Genomic DNA, 8,730 nt, shown 5'->3' with positions numbered 1-8,730 from the left:
TCCAAGACCAGGCGCTCTAGAATACTCTAAGGCCCCGAGGATGTGCGCCGGGCTCTCTGGACGTGTTCTAGAACATTCTGGAACATTCCACAGAATTCCTCGGGATTCCAAGGACATTCCCTGGGCATTCTAGAACATTCTGGAATCCTGGAAACACCCACCAGGGGTTCTGGAAAATTCCAAGGCCCAAGAACGCACGACAGACTCTCCCAGAATTCCCTGGGAGCACTGACCGTTCCAGTGTCCACCAGGATGTTTGCACAACCTTCGGCCCCGCCAACTCCTCCCCCAGCCCTGGCAATAAATAGACGCCGGGTCCCCGCCGGCTCAGACGACGACGAAGACGATGGTGATGAAGATGACGGTGATGAAGGCTCTCCTCCTCGCCCTCACGGTGGGCGTGGCCTGTGCAGACATCGACCCCGCCCAGGTATCATAAATTTGCATCATTAGTTCCAAGTATTAATTCTCGTCATGAATTCATATCATTACTTCGCATCACTAATTCGCATCACTACTTCGCGTTGTTTCTTCAGCCGTATCATTAATTCACGTCATTTCTTCACCTCCCCAGCTCTCCGGGCCCTGGCGCACCTCCGCCATGGCCTCCGACAACCTGGAAATGATCCTGAAGGATGGGCCACTCCAGATGCTGTTCCGCGAGATGGAGTGCAACGAGGAATGCAACGCCCTGAACGTCTTCTTCTACGTGAAGTGAGGGGCGGGGCCAGGGGAGACAAGCCGAGGCCAGAGACAGAGAGCCAGGGGGGAGCAATCGAGCCCAGAGAGCGGGGAAGACAGGCGCCGCCAAGCCCAATCGATCCCAGAGAGAGAGAGAGAGAGCAGGCCAGGGCGACCAGCCGAGCCCAGAGAGAGAGCAGACAGGAGTAGTTGAGCCCAGAGTCAGAGAGCATGTGGGCTAGAGGGGAGTAATGGAGCTGAGAAAGAGCAGACAGGAGTAGTTGAGCCCAGAGTCAAAGAGCAAGCCAGGGGGGACCAGCCGAGCCCAGGGAGAGTGAGCAGACAGGGGTAGTTGAGCCCAGAGTCAGAGAGCATGTGGGCTAGAGGGGAGTAATGGAGCTGAGAGTGAGCAGACAGGACCAGCCGATCCCAGAGTCAAAGAGCAGGCCATGGTGGACCAGCCGAGCCCAGAGAGAGAAAGAGTAGACAGGAGCAGTTGAGCCCAGAGTCAGAGAACAGGTGGGCTAGAGGGGAGTAATGGAGCTGAGAGAGAGCAGACAGGACCAGCCGATCCCAGAGTCAAACAGCAGGCCATGGTGGACCAGGCGAGCCCAGAGGGAGAGCAGACAGGAGCAGTTGAGCCCACAGCGAGCGGCCATGTTCCCGGTCTCTCCTTCAGGAAGAACAAGGTATGCACCCCGCACACGGTTGTGGCCCAGAAGAACGCAGACGGCATCTACACCACTGACTGTGAGTACAGAGCATTTCGGAAAGTTCCAGACAATTCCAGATGACCCTAGGGAATGTCCGGTGTGTTCCAGAATGTTCGAGAATGTTCCCAGAAATGTTCCAGGATGCTGCAAATGTCCCAGGATGCTCCAGTTCCTCAATGTTCTAGAATGTTCCAGAATGCGCTAGAATGTCCCAGCATGCCCCGGCACATCCAGAACACCCACCTCTCTCCCTACAGTCGAAGGCCAGACCTCCTTCCAGTTCCGCGAATTGGATCCCGTTAGGCAAATCATCTTCATCAATAACATGGGGTCCAAAGGCAAGACCAGCCGCCTCAGCTTCCTTGTGGGTGAGCCCCCCTCACACACACATGTACACTGCCGGTGCCCGCTAGGGATACGCACCACCACCCGAGAGTCTGAGCCCGACTGTATACGGGGAAAGGGGGGCTGCATGGCCAGGCATATACAGTCGGTGCCCACTGGATAAAGCGAGTGTATACAGTCAGTGCCCACTAGACATGGTGGGCATATACAGTCGGTGCCCACTAACGCTAGCATATACAGTTGGCGCTCGCTAGATGGGGTGAGTGTATACAGTCACTAAAGCGAGTGTATGCAGTAGGCTCACACTAAAGCGAGCGTACTCAGTCGGCGCCCACTCGTGCCACAGTCAAATTGGGAATCATAAACGACGACCCGCCAGAGGACTACGCGAGGCTCACGGAGCAGAATGGGATCCCGCGGAAGTACATCCGGCGTGTGGCCGACACAGGTGAGGCTTCGGCGGCTTCCGGGCTGACTCGGCGCTGACTCGGCACTGACTCGGCTTTCCTCTCTCCAACAGACACCTGTCCACCCTGAGGACGCCTCCCTTGGAGAAGGTGCCAGAACGTTCTAGACCATTCCAGAACCGCCCCTCCTGCACAATGATTCCTCCCCTGATCGCCTCACCATCTCCTCCCACCTGCGAACGCGCTAGTATGCTCCGGAACATTCTAGAGCATTCTGGATTGATCCAAGATGGTCTGGATTGTTCCAGAATTTCTAGAAAGCTTCGGAACATTCTAGAATCGGCCGTCCCCGGCTTTCTCTGCTTCCTGTTCATGGAATAAACTCATCCCAGGCACAGTCCCAGTCGTTTATTTTAAACGATTTTTATTGTTCCGTCAAAAGACAGAGCGAGCTGGTGGAGGAACCCAGGGGCTACCTCCGGGTCTCCCTGCACTGTCAGTCACCGTTCACTGACAAGGGGGTGGGCTCTGTCATCTGGTGGCTGTCAATCAGCCCTGAGTGACACTGGGGGGGTTCTCCCCGACTCCACTGGCAGCCAGTCACACTCCACCAGGATCCCAGGGCCACATCCGGGTCCCCATGGCCACATCCGGGTCTCCAGGGCAATATCCGGCTCCCCAGGGCTCCACTCATGTCCGCAGTGACACATCCAGGTCCCCAGGGGCACATCCTGGTCCCCAGGGCCACATCCGGGTCTAAGTGCTCCATCCGGGTCTCTGGGCTCCATCTGGGTCCCTAGGGCTCCATCCGGGTCTCTGGGCTCCATCCGGGACTCCTGGCTCCATCCGAGTCTCTGGGCTCCATACAGGTCTCTGGGCTCCATCGGGGTCTCTGGGCTCCATCTGTATCTCTGGGCTCCATCTGGGTCCCTAAGGAAACATCCTGGTCCCTAAGGCTCCATCCGGGTCTCTGTGCTCCTTCAGGGTCACTAAGGCTACATCCGGGTCCTTAAGGTTCCTTCCGAGTCCTTAAGGCTCCATCCAGGTCTCTGGGCTCCATCCAGGTCTCTGGACCACACCCGGGTCTCTGAGCTCCATCCGGGTTTCGGGGCTCCAACCGTGTCCCTAAGGCTGCATCCAGTCTCTGGGCTCCATCCGAGTCTCTGGGCTCCACCCCGATCTCCAGGGCCACATCCAGGTCCCCAGGGCTCCATCCGGGTCTCCAGGGCCACATCCGGATCTCCAGGGCTCCCTCCAGGGCCATATCTGGGTCCCAGGGCTCCACCCAGGGTCTCTGGGCTCTCTCCAGGTCTCTGAGCTACATCCGGGTCCCTGAGGCTCCATCCTGGTCTCTGGGCTCCATCCTGGTCTCGGGGCTCTGCCCGAGTCTCTGGGCTCCATCTGGGTCCCTAAGGCTCCATCCGCATCCCTAAGGCTCCATGCGGGTCTCTGGGCTCCATCCAGGTCTTAAGGCTCCATCTGAGTCTCTGGGCTCCATTAGAGTCTCTGGGCTCCATCTGGGTCTTTGGGCTCCATCCAGGTCCCTAAGGATCGATCCGGGACTCCTGGCTCCATCCGAGTCTCTGGGCTCCATCCAGGTCTCTGGGCTCCATCCAGGTCTCTGGGCTCCATCCATATCTCTGGGCTCCATCTGGGTCCCTAAGGATCCATCCGGGACTCCTGGCTCCATCCGAGTCTCTGGGCTCCATCCAATTCCCTAAGACTCCATCCAAGTCCCTAAGGATCCATCCGGGTCTCTGGGCTCCATCCAGGTCCTTAAGGCTCCATCCAAGTCTCTGGGCTCCATCCGGGTTCCTAAGGCTCCCTCCGGGTCCCTAAGGCTCCATCCAGTTCCCTAAGGCTCTTCCGAGACTCTGGGCTCCATCTGGGTCCATAAGGCTCCATCCGGGTCCATAAGGCTCCATCCGGGTCTTTGGGCTCAATGCGAGTCTCTGGGCTCCATCCGGGTCTCTGGGCTCCATCCATATCTCTGAGCTCCATCTGGGTCCCTAGGGCTCCATCCTGGTCTCTGGGCTCCATCCGGGTCTCTGGGCTCCATCCGGGTCCCTAAGGCTCCATCCGGATCTCTGGGCTCCATCTGGGTCTCTGGGCTCCACCTGGGTCTCTGGGCTCCATCTGGGTTCCTATGGCTCCATCCGGATCTCTGGGCTCCATCTGGGTCCCTAAGACTCCATCGGGGTCCCTAAGGCTCCATCCGGGTCTCTGGGCTCCATCCGGGTCTCCAGGGCCACATCGGGTCTCCCAGGGCTCCACATACGGGACCCAGGGCCACATCCGGTTCCCCAAGGGACATATCGGGGTCCCCAGGGCCACATCCAGGTGTCTCAGGCCATTACCGGTTCTCCAGGGCCACATCCGGGTCTAGGGCCACATCCAGGTCTCCAGGGCTCCATCCAGGTCTCCAGGAACATCTGGGTCTCCAGGGCCACATCAGCATGATCAGGGCCACATCCGGGTCTCTAGGGCTCTCTCCAGGGCCACATCCAGGTCTCCATCACTACATCCGGCTCTCTATGGCGCCATCCAGGTCTCCGGGGTCACATCCGGATCTCCAGGGCCACATACGGGCTCCCAGGGCCACATCCGGGTCCTTAGAGTCACATGGGGGTCTCCAGGGCCACACCCGGGTCTCTAGGGCCACATCTGGGTCTCCCAGGGCTCCATCCGGGTCCCCCAGGTCCACATCCGGGTTGCCAAGGCCACATCGGGGTCTCCCAGGGCTCCATCCAGGTCCACATCAGGTCCCCAGGGCCACATCCGGTTCTCCCGGGGCCACATTCGGGTCCCCACGTCCACACCCGGGTCCCAGGGCCACATCCAGGTCCCTAGGGCCATATCCGGGTCTCCAGGGCTCCATCCAGGTCTCTAAGGCTTTATCCAAGTCTCTGGGTTCCATCAGAGTCTCTGGGCTCCATCCATATCTCTGAGCTCCATCCAGGTTCCTAAGACTCCATCCGGGTCTCTGGGCTCCATCCGAGCCCCTAATGCTCTATCTCACTCTCTGGGCTCCATCCAAGTCTCTGGGCTCCATCCGGATTCCTAAGGCTCCATCAGGTCTCTGAGCTCCATCTGGGTCCCTAAGGCTCCATCCGGATATCTGGGCTCCATCAGGTCTCTGGGCTCTATCAGGTCACTGGGCTCCATCCGGGTTCCTAAGGCTCCATCCAAGTCTCTGGGCTCCATCCAGGTCCCTAAGACTCCATCAAGGTCCCTAAGGCTCCATCCGGGTCTCTGGGCTCCATCCGTGTCTCCGTGCTCCATCCGGGTCCCTAATGCTCCATCGGGGTCCCTAAGGCTCCATCCGGGTCTCTGGGTTCCATCCGAGTCCCTAAGATTCCATCCGGGTCCCTAAGGCTCCATCCAGTCCCTAAGCCTCCATCCGGGTCTCTGGGCTCCATCCGGGTCTCTGGGCTCCATCCAAGTCTCTGGGCTCCATCCGAGCCGTAAGGCTCTATCTCACTCTCTGGACACCATCCGAGTCTCTGGACTCCATAGGTATCTCGGCTCCATCCGGGTCTCTGGGCTCCATCCAAGTCTCTGGGCTCCATCTGGATCTCTGGGCTCCATCCAGGTTCCTAAGGCTCCATCCGGGTCTCTGGGCTCCATCCGGGTCTCTGGGCTCCATCCAGGTCTCTGGGCTCCATCCAAGTCTCTGGGCTCCATCCAGGTTCCTAAGGCTCCATCCAAGACTCTGGGCTCCATCTGGATCTCTGGGCTCCATCCAGGTTCCTAAGGCTCCATCCAGGTCTCTGGGCTCCATCCGAGTCTCTGGGCTCCATCCGGATCCCTAAGACTCCATCGGGGTCCCTAAGGCTCCATCCGGGTCTCTGGGCTCCATCCGGGTCTCTGGGCTCCATCCGGGTCTCTGGGCTCCATCCAGGTCTCTGGGCTCCATCAGGGTCCCTAAGGCTCCATCCGGGTCTCTGGGCTCCATCCTGGTCTCTGGGCTCCTTCTGGGTCCCTAATGCTCCATCGGGGTCCCTAAGGCTCCATCCGAGTCTCTGGGTTCCATCCGAGTCCCTAAGATTCCTTCCGGGTCCCTAAGGCTCCATCCAGTCCCTAAGCCACCATCCGGGTCTCTGGGCTCCATCCGAGTCTCTGGGCTCCATCCGAGTCTCTGGGCTCCATCCGGGTCTCTGGGCTCCATCCAAGTCTCTGGACTCCATCCGAGTCTCTGGGCTTCACCCAGGTTCCAGGGCCACATCCGGGTCTCCAGGGCCACATCCGGATGCTCAGGGCCACATCCAGGTCTCTAGGGTTCTCTCCATGGCCACATCCGGGTCTCCAGGGCACCATCCGGGTCTCCAGGGTCACTCTGGGTCTCCAGGGCCAAATACGGGATCCCAGGGCCACATCCGGGTCCCCAGAGTCACATGGGGCTCTCTAGGGCCACACCCGGGTCTCTAGGGCCACATCCAGGTCCCTAGGGCCACTTCCGTGCCTCCAGGTCCACATCCGGGTCTCCAGAGCCACATCCGGGTCTCCATTGCTACATCCGGGTCTTGCAGGGCTCCATCCGGGTCCCCCAGGTCCACATCCCAAGTCCACATCCAGGTCTCCCAGGGCTCCATCCAGGTCCACATAAGGTCTCCAGGGCCACATCTGGTTCTCCCAGGGCCACATCCGGGTTCCCAGGTCGACACCCGGGTCCCAGGGCCACATCCAGGTCCCTAGGGCCACATCCGGGTCTTCAGGGCTCACTCAAGGGCCACATCTTGGTCCCAGGGCTCCACCCAGGTCTCCAGGGCCACATCCGGGACTCCACGGCCACATCCGGGTCTCCAGGGCCACATCCTTGTCTCCAGGGCCACATCCGGGTCTCCCAGGGCTTCACCGGGTCCCCAGGTCACATCTGGGTCCCCAGGGCTACATCGGGGTCCTCAGGGCTCCTTTAGTGTCTCCAGGGCCACATCCGGGTCTCCTGGGCCACATCCGGATCTCAAGGGCTACATCGGGGTCTCCAGGGCCACATCTGGGTCTCCAGGGCCACATCCAGGTCTTCAGGGCTCCCTCCAGGGCCACTTCTGTGTCCCAAGGCTCCACCCGGTTCTCCAGGGGCACATCCGGGTCCCCAGGGCCACATCCAGGTCTCCCAGGGCTCCACTCGGTTCCCCAGGTCCACACCTGGGTCTCCAGTGCCCCATTGGGTCTTCAGGGCCACATCCAGGTCTCCAGGGCCACATCCGGGTCTCCACGGCCACATCCGGGTCTCCCAGGGCTTCACCGGGTCCCCAGGTCACATCTGGGTCCCCAGGGCTACATCGGGGTCCTCAGGGCTCCTTTAGTGTCTCCAGGGCCACATCCGGGTCTCCTGGGCCACATCCGGATCTCAAGGGCTACATCGGGGTCTCCAGGGCCACATCTGGGTCTCCAGGGCCACATCCAGGTCTTCAGGGCTCCCTCCAGGGCCACTTCTGTGTCCCAAGGCTCCACCCGGTTCTCCAGGGGCACATCCGGGTCCCCAGGGCCACATCCAGGTCTCCCAGGGCTCCACTCGGTTCCCCAGGTCCACACCTGGGTCTCCAGTGCCCCATTGGGTCTTCAGGGCCACATCCAGGTCTCCAGGGCCACATCCGGGTCTCCAGGGCCACATCCGGGTCCCCAGGGCCACATCCGGGTCTCCAGGGACACATCCGGGTCCCCAGGGCCACATCTGGGTCTCCCAGGGCTCCACCTGGGTCCCCCAGGGCCACATCCAGGTCTCCCAGGGCTCCACCTGGGTCCCCAGGGCCACATCCGCGTCCCCAGGGCCCCACCCAGGTTTCCAGGGCCACACCCGGGTCTCCAGGTCCACACCCTGGTCTCCAGTGCCCCATTGGGTCCTCAGGGTCACATCCAGGTCTCCAGGGCCACATCCGGGTCCCCAGGGCCATATCCGGGTACCCAGGGCCACATCCCAGTGTCCAGAGCCACATCCAGGTCTCCCAGGGTCACATCAGGGTGTCTAGCGCCACATCCAGATCTCCAGGGCTACATCCAGGTCTCCAGGGCCACATCCGGATCTCCAGGGCCACATCCAGGTCTCCAGGGCGACATCTGGGTCTCATGGGCCACATCCGGGTCTGCAGAGCCACTTCCGGGTCTCCAGGGCCAATTCTGGGTCTCTAGGTCCACATCCGGGTTTCTAGGGACACATCTGGGTCTCCAGAGCTCCATGCAGGGCCCCACCCCGGTCTCCAGGGCCACATTGGGGTCTCCAGGGCCATATTGTGGTATCCCAGGGCCACATCCGGGTCTCCAGGGCCACAACCGGATTTCAAGGGCCACACCCAGGTCTTCAGGGCCACATCCAGGTCCGCAGGACCACATCCGTGTGCCCAGGGCCACATCCTGGTGTCTAGGGCCACATCCGAGTCTCCAGGGCCACATCCAGGTCCACAAGGCCAATTCCGGGTCTCCAGGGCCAATTCCGGGTCTCCAGGGCCACTTCTGGGTCTCTAGGGCCACATCTGGGTCTTTAGGGCCAAATCCGATTCTTTAGGGCTACATCCTGGTCTCCAGGCCTCATCCGAGCCTCCAGGGCTCCCTCCAGGGCCACATCCAGGTCCACAAGGCCAATTCCG

At 60.9% G+C, this 8,730-nt stretch overlaps 1 long non-coding RNA gene across 1 annotated transcript; it reads left to right on the top strand.

Moving 5' to 3' along the window:
- The first annotated feature begins 982 nt into the window (after positions 1 to 982).
- LOC149119144 (uncharacterized) lies at positions 983 to 2,543 on the top strand. Its single transcript, XR_016228616.1, has 2 exons — positions 983 to 1,762; positions 2,086 to 2,543. It is a non-coding gene; the product is annotated as an uncharacterized LOC149119144 (long non-coding RNA).
- Positions 2,544 to 8,730: the final 6,187 nt, after the last annotated feature.

Source organism: Oryctolagus cuniculus, chromosome Y (assembly GCF_051225735.1).
Source record: "Oryctolagus cuniculus isolate XC-2025 breed Fujian yellow rabbit chromosome Y, ASM5122573v1, whole genome shotgun sequence".
NCBI lineage: Eukaryota > Metazoa > Chordata > Mammalia > Lagomorpha > Leporidae > Oryctolagus > Oryctolagus cuniculus.
The sequence above is the reverse complement of the archived record's forward strand: the minus strand, read 5'-3'. Positions and strand labels throughout refer to the sequence as shown.